This window comes from Mustelus asterias, chromosome 17, assembly GCF_964213995.1.
Source record: "Mustelus asterias chromosome 17, sMusAst1.hap1.1, whole genome shotgun sequence".
Classification (NCBI taxonomy): domain Eukaryota; kingdom Metazoa; phylum Chordata; class Chondrichthyes; order Carcharhiniformes; family Triakidae; genus Mustelus; species Mustelus asterias.
In genome coordinates this window covers 57032028-57042833 of record NC_135817.1, presented here as the reverse complement: position 1 = coordinate 57042833, position 10806 = coordinate 57032028, and positions in this window count along the sequence as shown.

Sequence of the window (10806 nt, the reverse complement as noted above, 5' to 3'; positions counted from 1 at the left end):
CTACCTTGCATTAAGTTGATCTTTCTCTACATCCTAGCTATGACTGTAACACTACATTCCGCACTCTGTCATGTCCTTCTCTATGAATGGTATGCTTTGTCTGTATAGCGCGCAAGAAACAATACTTTTCACTGTAGTTAATACATGTGGCAATAATAAATCAAATGAAATTAAATCAGGTGTGGCCTCACCAACACTCTGTACAATTGCAGCAAAATTGCATCCCTACTCCTTTACTCAAATCCTCTTGCTATGAAGGCCAACATGCCGTTTGCCTTCTTTACTGCGTGCTGTACCTGCATACTTACTTTCAGCAATTAATGCATGAGGACACCAAGGTTTCGCTGAGTATCCACCTCTCTCAATCTACACCCATTCAAATCATAATCTGTCTTCCTATTATTGCTACCTAAGTGGATATCCTCATATTTATCCCAATTATGTTGCAGCTGTCATGCATATGCCCATTCACTCAGCCTCTCCAAATCACACAGAAGCATCTCTGCATCCTCACAGTTGACCCTTTCACCCAACTTTGTATCATCTGCAAATTTGGAGATAATACATTTAGTTCCCTCTTCTAAATCATTAAAATATAATGTGAACAGTTGGGGTCCTAGCACAGATCCCTGCGGAATCTCATTAGCCAGTGCCTGCCAATAGGAAAAAAATATGCCAACTCTTTGCTTCCTATCTGCTAACCAGCTTTCTGTCCATCTTAAGACACTACCCACAATTCCATGTGCTTTAGCTTTACATAATAGTCTGCTATGTGAGACCTTGTCAAACGCCTTCTAAAATTCTGAATAAACCACATCCAAGTGTGATTCTATTGTCGCACTAGGAAGATTTTATCAAAACTAATTTTATTTTAACAATACAGTTTAACGATAACAAATTAATTAGCTTAACATTTAACATTTGAATAATACTTAAACATGATAAGCTACAATACTTAACTGCTGACCAACCTCTATTATTTGCACTTCAAGCTATATTCCTCTTACAGACTTAAAGCCCCTCTTCAAAATCAGTTAGCAAATGCCCAGGCTTATGTGCTTGTACTTGTTAACAGTCCCAGAGCCTTTGAGCACCTCTGGAGAGAGGGAGACCTGTCTTCTGATGGCCCTAAACAGCAGCCTGCCGTGAGAGAGACAGAAAAACACCTCTTGCTTCTTTCAGAACCAGGCAGAAGACTGGCTGTTTCAAAATAAAACTGTGTGTTTTCCCTGCAAGCCGAGTTCCACCCATTCACTGACTCTGCCTCTGTCAGTCAGCCTAATCAGGCTTTCTATGGTGTCTAGAGCTTCCATGCTGACAACATTTTCTCTAGAATACAACTCGAGGTGGTGTTCCATCCATCGCTCTAGCTGTTTATTGCAGTTGGTGATGTCCTTCCCTGCTTTTTTGTTCAATGGAGCCGTTTTCTTTACTGATGGATCTGTTGCCTTTTTGATCCCCTCATACAGGCCCCTAGCATTCCTTGTGTCAAAGGACATCTAAATATTCTTGCAAAGTTGTGACCAGTAGTCATTGATACACCTCCGAGCAGTCTGTTGGACTTTATCTCGAGCATCTCTGAGTGCATTCAGAGTCTTCTCACTCGGATTTCTCTTGTAATTAGTGAGAATGGACCACGTGGCTTCAAAGACAGGTTTCATCACAGTGGGGTTAGGCTCAAATCAATCAGCAATTTTCACTCTTCCTTCCACACAGTGAGTGTGATGTTGTTGACGGTCTCTCAAAGTATTTTTCATTTCACTTCTGCGAAATTTTTAAATTAATTCATGGGTCATGGGTGTCGCTGGCTGGCCAGCATTTATTGCCCATCCCCAATTGCTTTTGTTGGCAGTTGAGAGTCAACCACATTGCTGTGGCTCTGGAGTCAGAAGTAGACCAGACCAGATAAGGATGGCAGATTTCCTTCCCTAAAGAACAAGAGTGAACCAGATGGGTTTTTCTGGCAATCAACAATGGTTTCATGGTCATCAGTAGATTCTTAATTCCAGATATTTTTTATTGAATTCAAATTCCATCATCCGGCATAGCCGGATTTGAACCTGGGTCCCCAGAGCATTAGCTGAGTTTCTGGATTAATAGTCTAACGTTAATACCACTAGGCCATCTCCTACCCTATTTTCCTCTCATTGCTAAGGTAAATGATCTCTCCCCTCCTCCTGACTAAACCCAGTATCATAATTAGGGAAGGATCTGTGTTACCATTTCTTGTCCTGAATACCACTATTTACCTTAAAACCGTCCAGCTACTCCAAATTCCACTGTTGCATTGGTCTTTTCATACCGGAGTTTAGGTTGTGATCACATCCACTGATACAGCACCCAGATCCAAAACCAGGATGTAAAATTAGAGTTAGGCAGCCATGTTGAAATCAGATGTTCTAAACCGCTAGCTTTTTTCAAATTTCAAATTCAATTTCCAATTTTTCAATTTTTCAATTTTTCAATTTTCAAATTCAAATCAAATTTTTTTCCAAGTTCCGCCTGTGCAATTTCCACTCCTCCATCTGCTTCCTCCGCACCACCCTCCCACAACCTATCTTTTACTCTCGTTCTATGCTTCTAAAACTGCACTCAACTCTTCTAAACTCTCTAACAATGCTCTAATTCTAGGGTGTAGAGAAAGTTGATCTTTCTCTACACCCTAGCTATGACTGTAACACTACATTCTGCACTCTCTCCTTTCCTTCTCAATGAACGGTATGCTTTGTCTGTATAGCGCGCAAGAAACAATACTTTTCACTGTATACTAATACATGTGACAATAATAAATCAAATCAAATCAAATCAAACAACCCACTTTGAACTCAGAACCAACTCCGGTATTGATATCCAGACCATACAAAAGCAAGGAAGTGATGTGAAACCTTTGTAAGCCACTGGATAATTCCTTGACTGGATTGGCATTCAGTAATTGGATGCACTTGTCCAATGGTCATCCTCATCAAACGTACTGAAAGAGTGATTTAAACTTATTTATAGGTTTGTTCATTCACCATATCTAGGAGAAGAGGGTGTGAGCAGCAAGGGAGAGGACTGAAGGTTAGCTGCCCCAGATTGTGCAGCTGACAGAAGCAGAGCAGGAGGCCATGGAGATAAGTGGCACCTCTGCATCCCGAGTAACTGGAATCAGAGAGACTGGGAACTCACAGATGCCTGGTGACAGAATTTAAAATATTTCTGATAAACATTTGTTTCATAAACCACTGAACAATGAGAAATCCGAGCACGCTGATTGGCAAGATTGTTAACTTGAATTTACATCTACTGCTTCTGCCTTCCAGGGCGTTCATGCATAGAGTGCCAATCTGTGGACATGCCTGAATGAGGCTTCCTCAGTGAGCTCATTCTTACCCAGGGTGCACTGCCACAGGATGTGCAGCTGTTCAAAATACAAACATGTTGTTGCATCCAGTTAGACAGCAGGTTTGGTTTACACCTATGAACCACAATTCAAAAGCGAGCACCAGAAGACACTGGTGGCAGGAACCAATGTAGTCAGTGGGATGTGAGTAGCCTGCAATTCTCTCCAAGCTCTGCTGAGCTGGATACAGATGTTGAATACCTGTTGTTGAGAAAGAGACTTCTGTGCTTGCATCCGCAGCTTAGTCTAGTGGTGAAGCATGTGGCATACACGCACACTTTGTAATTGCTTCACCCAAAGCAGCCTCATTTCTCATCCACTATTACTCCTCCACCCTAATCCAATACCCATCATGTTGTCTCGAATCTCCGTTGCCAAGTCTACACTTGGAAGTTTTTGGCAGGACCCATGAGGGCTCTAAATCCCAGACAAAAGGCATCTCAGGGATCATAGGTAGCCTACCTCCACCACTTCTGAATCCATGAAGCTTGCACCTCATAGTAAGTATGAGAGAAATCAATTTTTAAAAAATTCATTCATGGGACATGGACATCACTGGCTGGGCCAGAATGTATTGCCCATCCCTAGTTGCCCTTGTTCAGAGGGCAGTTGAGAGTCAACCACATTCCTGTGGCTCTGGAGTCACATGTAGACTAGCCCAGGTAAGACGACAGATTTCCTGCCCTAAAGGACATTAGTGAACCAGATGGGTTTTTCTGACAATCGACAATGGTTTCACGGTCATCAGTAGATTCTTAATTCCAGATATTTTTTATTGAACTCAAATTCCACCGTCTGCTGTGGTGGGATTCGAACCCAGGTTCTCAGAACATTAACTGAGTTTCTGGATTAATAGTCCAGTGATAATGCCACTAGGCCATCGTCTCCCCTGTAATTCACCAAGTGGACGCTTGATAAAATGCTGTGTTACAAAGTTTCTTTTTTTATATAACGGGGCATGAAATTTGTTAATGTGCAACATTTCCTGGGCTTTTCCAACAATGTTTGCCAAGGTATCTTTCAGTTGTTCGACCATGAATGTAAGAGATGAGTCCCATTGATTTGATTTGATTTATTACTGTCATATGTATTAGTATACAGTGAAAAGTATTGTTTCTTGCGCGCTATACAGACAAAGCATACCGTTCATTGAGAAGGAAAGGAGAGAGTGCAGAATGAAGAGTTACAGTCATAGCTAGGGTGATGCAAGGTAGGTCCATTCAAAAGTCTGATGGCAGCAGCGAAGAAGATGATCTTAAGTTGGTTGGTATGTGACCTCAGACCTTTGTATCTCTTTCCTAACAGAAGAAGGTTGAAGAAAGTATGTCTGGAGTGTCTGAGATCTTTAATTATGCTGGCTGCTTTTCCAAGGCAGCGGCAAGTGTAGACAGTGTCAATGGGTGGGAGGCTGGTTTGAGTGATGAACTGGGCTTCATTCACCACTCTTTGTAGTTTGTTGCGGTCTTGGACTGAGCAGGAGCCACACCAAGCCGTCATACAACCAGAGAGAATGCTTTTATATGGTGCATCTGTAAAAGTTGGTAAGAGTGGTAGCGGACATGCTGAATTTCTTTAGCCTCCTGAGAAAGTAGAGGCATTGGTGGGCTTTCTTAAATATAGCATCGGCATGGGGGGACCAGGACAGGCTGTTGGTGATCTGGACACCTAAAAATCTGAAGCTCTCGACCATTTCTACTTCATCTCAATTGATGTAGACAGGGGCATTTTCTCCACTACGCTTCCTGACTTTGATGACTATCTCTTTCATTTCGTTGACATTTAGGGAGAGATTAACGTCGTCGCACCAGTTCACCAGATTCGCTATCTATTTCCTGTACTCTGTCTCATCATTGTTTGAGATCCGACCCACTACAGTGGTGTCATCAGCAAACTTGAAAATCGAGTTGGAGGGGAATTTGGCCTCATTGTCATAGGTGCATAAGGAGGATAGTAGGGGGATAAGAACACAGCCTTGTGGGGCACTGGTGTTGAGGATGATCGTGGAGAAGGTGATGTTGCTTATCCATTACTGATTGTGGTCTGTGAGTTCGGAAGCCTGGAATCCAGTGGCAGAGAGAGGAGCTGAGGCCCAGAGCACAGAGTCAGGAGATGAGTTTCGCAGGAATAATGGTGTTGAGGCTGAAACACATGCCTGATAAAAAAGCCACATGATAATGTTTGCCAGAGGGAACTGAGAAAACAGCTGTACAAACTGAGCCTTTGTACAGGGAATCAGTAGTTTAAATATCCTTCTTCAAAGATAAAGACAGGTAGAAATACAGTTTATTAGAGCAGAACCCCAGCTGCTTCTCCATTGCATTACTGCCTCTCATTAGCTCTGAAGAAGAGTCATATAGAATTGAAATGTTAACTCTATTTTCTTTCTCCACAGGTGCTGCCGGAGCTGCTGAGTATTTCCAACTTGTTTCATTTTTGTTTCAGGGTCCAGGGATTTCCACAGTAACTTAATTGCAGTGTTAATGTAACCCTACTTGTGACACATAAAGAAATAAATTAATTAATAAATAAAGCAATCCATAGTATTTCATTTTTATCCTAAGGTCTCTCTCTTCCTGCACCCTTTTAAAAATTGTGCCATTTAGGTTAGTGACTGGGGAAGAAATCATTGTACTTAATGCTAGCACATGCACACAAAAATAGCCGAATGCACCCATTAAAATAACTCACTAACGCTCACTAAAGTATCGGAGCATATCTATGACAATATTATGTCTGAATCGACCTGAGACATGAACTTGATTTCTCTCTCCACAGAGAGTCTGCCTTGCTGATCATCTATGTGTTTGTTTGCATTTCACATTTCTAGAATCCATACTGCTTTATTTTTACATTAAAATACCACAGTGTACTTGCAAAATAAATCAGCTTTGCCATTAAAATATCATAATACAGCCACTAAACCATCCAGTGCTCTCACTGAAATATTCCAACATATTTATGAAATTGCCAGTAACCCAGAAATTTGGGCTGATAATCGATTGAACATGGATTGCCACCGCGGCAGTTTGTGAAATTCAACACAGTTTAAAAAGAAGCAGGGTTTCAAAAGCTGGTATCAGGAAACGTGATGGTGGAGATCCAACGCGTCTTTGAACATTCACTCTATCTATCCCCTTCATCATTTTATAAACCTCTATTAAGTCTCCCCTCAACCTCCTCCGCTCCAGAGAGAACAGCCCTAGCTCCCTCAACCTTTCCTCATAAGACTTACACTCCAAACCAGGCAGCATCCTGGTAAATCTCCTTTGCACTCTTTCCAGCGCTTCCACAGCCTTCTTATAGTGAGGTGACCAGAACTACACACAATATTCCAAATGTGGTCTCACCAAGGTCCTGTACAGTTGCAGCATAACCCCATGGCTCTTAAACTCCAACCCTCTGTTAATAAAAGCTAACACACTATAGGCCTTCTTCACAGCTCTATCCACTTGAGTGGCAACCCTCAGAGATCTGTGGATATGGACCCCAAGATCTCTCTGTTCCTCCAGTCTTCAGAACCCTACCTTTGACCCTGTAATCCACATTTAAATTAGTCCTACCAAAATGAATCACCTCACATTTATCAGGGTTAAACTCCATCTGCCATTTTTCAGCCCAGCTTTGCATCCTATCTATGTCTCTTTGCAGTCTACAACAGCCCTCAACAGCCCTCCACCCCATCCACTACTCCACCAATCTTGGTGTCATCAGCAAATTTACTGATCCACCCTTCAGCCCCCTCCTCTAAGTCATTAATAAAAATCACAAATAGCAGAGGACCAAGCACTGATCCCTGTGGCACTCCGCTAACAACCTGCCTCCAGTCCGAGAATTTTCCATCCACCACCACCCTCTGTCTTCGATCAGATAGCCAGTTACCTATCCAATCGGCCAACTTTCCCTCTATCCCACACCTCCTTACTTTCATCATAAGCCGACCATGGGGGACCTTATCAAACGCCTTACTAAAATCCATGTATATGACATCAACTGCCCTACCTTCATCAACACACTTAGTTACCTCCTCAAAAAATTCCATCAAATTTGTGAGGCACGACTTGCCCTTCACGAATCCGTGCTGACTATCCCGGATTAATCCGCATCTTTCTAAATGGTCATAAATCCCATCCCTAAGGACCTTTTCCATCAACTTACCGACCACCGAAATAAGACTAACCGGCCTATAATTACCAGGATCATTTCTATTCCCTTTCTTAAACAGAGGAACAACATTCGCCACTCTCCAGTCCTCTGGCACCATCCCCGTGGACAGTGAGGACCCAAAGATCAAAGCCAAAGGCTCTGCAATCTCATCCCTTGCCTCCCAAAGAATCCTAGGATATATTTCATCAGGCCCAGGGGACTTATCGACCTTCAGTTTATTCAAAACTGCTAGTACATCCTCCCTCGGAACATCTACTTCCTCCAGCCTATTAGCCTGTAACACCTTCTCTTCCTCAAAAACATGGCCCCTCTCCTTGGTGAACACTGAAGAAAAGTATTCATTCATCACCTCTCCTATCTCTACTGACTCCATACACAAGTTCCCACTACTGTCCTTGACCGTCCCTAACCTCACCCTGGTCATTCTTTTATTCCTCACATAAGAGTAAAAAGCCTTGGGGTTTTCCTTGATCCGACCCGCCAAGGACTTCTCATGCCCCCTCCTAGCTCTCCTAAGCCCCTTTTTCAGCACATTCCTTGCTAACTTGTAACCCTCAATCGCGCCATCCGAACCTTGTTTCCTCATCCTTACGTAAGCTTCCCTCTTCCTTTTTACAAGACATTCCACCTCTTTTGTGAACCATGGTTCCCTCACTTGGCCATTTCCTCCCTGCCTGACAGGGACATACCTATCAAGGACACCCAGTATTTGTTCCTTGAAAAAGTTCCACTTTTCATTAGTGCCTTTCCCTGACAGTTTCTGTTCCCATCTTATGCCCCCTAATTCTTGTCTAATCGCATCATAATTACCTCTCCCCCAATTATAAACCTTGCCCTGCTGTACATTTAACATAACCTTTCAACGTTCCACATTTCTGGATACAAAATCAAATAAATCATTTGCCTTTATAAGAGATTTGCCATTGTCTGTGGCTTCTCTGTTACTAAATTTAAAGCCATACCACATAAAGTCCATATCCTTCCTCTATTCTTTCCTTGAAACTGCATGACTTCACATTTCGTGAAATTGAATGTCTGCTACATGTCTGCCGAAGCTGCTGATCTATCTATATCCTCCCGTGGTCTTTCACAGAATCATAGAATCCCTACACTGCAGAATAAGGCCATTCAGCCCATCAAGTCTGCACCGACTCTCTGACAGATTGTCTTACCCAGGCCGTCTCCCCCACCCTATCTCTGTAACCCCGCACATTTGCCATGGTTAATCCATTTAACCTACACACCTTGGGACACTCAGGTGTAATTTAACATGACCGATCCACCTAACCTGCACATCTTTGGACTGTGGGAGGAAAGCAGAGCACCCAGACGAAACCCATGCAGACCTGGGGAGAACATACAAATGCCACAGAGACAGCCACCCGAGACTGGAATCGAACTCAGGTCCCTGAAGCTGTGAGGCGGAAGTTCTAACCACTGTGCCACCATGCCGCTGCCTTCATCACTAATTACCATACCCCAGTTTGGCGTTGGAAGCAGATTTTGATATTGTTCCCTCAATTTCTAAATCCAGATACAAATGGCATATAACAGTAGCCTCAGTAGAGATTTTTGGATAAGCCTGTCTCTATTACAGCTACCACTCCACCCTTTCGTCTTTGGCTATCTTTTCGAAGAGCATAGAAACATGTGGGATGATTCTATAAAGAACAAACAAAGAACAAAGAACAATACAGCACAGGAACAGGCCCTTCGGCCCTCCAAACCTGCACCGCACATGTGCCCACTAGACCATTCTTTTGTATCCCTTTATTCCCAGTCTGTTCATGTGGCTATCTAGATAAGTCTTAAACGATCCCAGCGTGTCCGCCTCAATCACTTTGCTTGGCAGTGCATTCCAGGCCCCCACCACCTTCTGTATAAAATACGTCCCCTTGACATCTGTGTTGAACCTTGCCCCCCTCACCTTGAACCCGTGACCCCTTGTGTTCGTCACCTCTGACCTGGGAAAAAACTTCCCACTGTTCACTCTACCTATGCCCTTCATAATTTTATACACCTCTATTAGGTCGCCCCTCATCCTCCGCCTTTCCAGGGAGAACAACCCCAGTTTACCCAATCTCTCCTCATAGCTAAGACCCTCCATACCAGGCAACATCCTGGTAAACATCCACTGTACTCTCTCCAAAGCCTCCACGTCCTTCTGGTAGTGTGGTGACCAGAACTGGACGCAGTATTCCAAATGTGGCCTAACCATCGTTCTATACAGCTGCAACATCATATGCCAACTTTTATATTCTATGCCCCATCCAATAAAGGCAAGCATGCCATATGCCTTCTTCACCACCCTCTCCACCTGTGCTGCCACCTTTAAGGATCTGTGGACTTGTACACCCAGGTCCCTCTGTGTGTCTATACTCCTGACGGTTCTGCCGTTTATTGTATAGCTCCCCTTTACATTAGATCTACCGAAATGCATCACTTCGCATTTATCTGGATTAAATTCCATCTACCATTTCTCCGCCCAATGTTCCAGCCTATGTATATCTTGCTGTATTTTCTGACAATGTTCATCACTATCCGCAACTCCAGCAATCTTCGTGTCATCCGCAAACTTACTGATCACACCAGTTACATCTTCCTCCAAATCATTTATATATATCACAAACAGCAGAGGTCCCAGTACAGAGCCCTGCGGAACCCACTAGTCATAGATCTCCAACCGGAAAAAGACCCCTCCAGTGCAACCCTCTGTCTTCTACGGCTAAGCCAGTTCTCCACCCATCTAGCTCGCTCACCTTTTATCCCATGAGATTTAACCTTTTGCAGCAGCCTGCCATGAGGGGCCTTGTCAAACGCTTTACTAAAATCCATATAGACAACATCCACCGTCCTTCCCTCGTCAATCATTTTTATCACCTCCTCAAAATACTCAACCAAATTTGTGAGCCATGACCTCCCTCATACAAAACCATGCTGTCTATCGCTAGTGAGATTATTCAGTTCTAAATGCGCATATATCCTATCTCTAAGAATCTTCTCCAACAACTTCCCTACCACAGACGTCAAGCTCACCGGCCTATAATTACCCGAGTTATCCTTGCTACCCTTCTTAAATAACGGGACCACATTTGCTATCCTCCAATCCTCTGGGACCTCACCTGTGTCCAGTGAAGAGACAAAGATTTCTGTTAGAGGCCCAGCAATTGCATCTCTCGCCTCCCTGAGGAGTCTAGGATAGATGCCATCTGGCCCTGGGGATTTGTCTGTCTTAATGTTTCCTAAAAAACCTAACACAT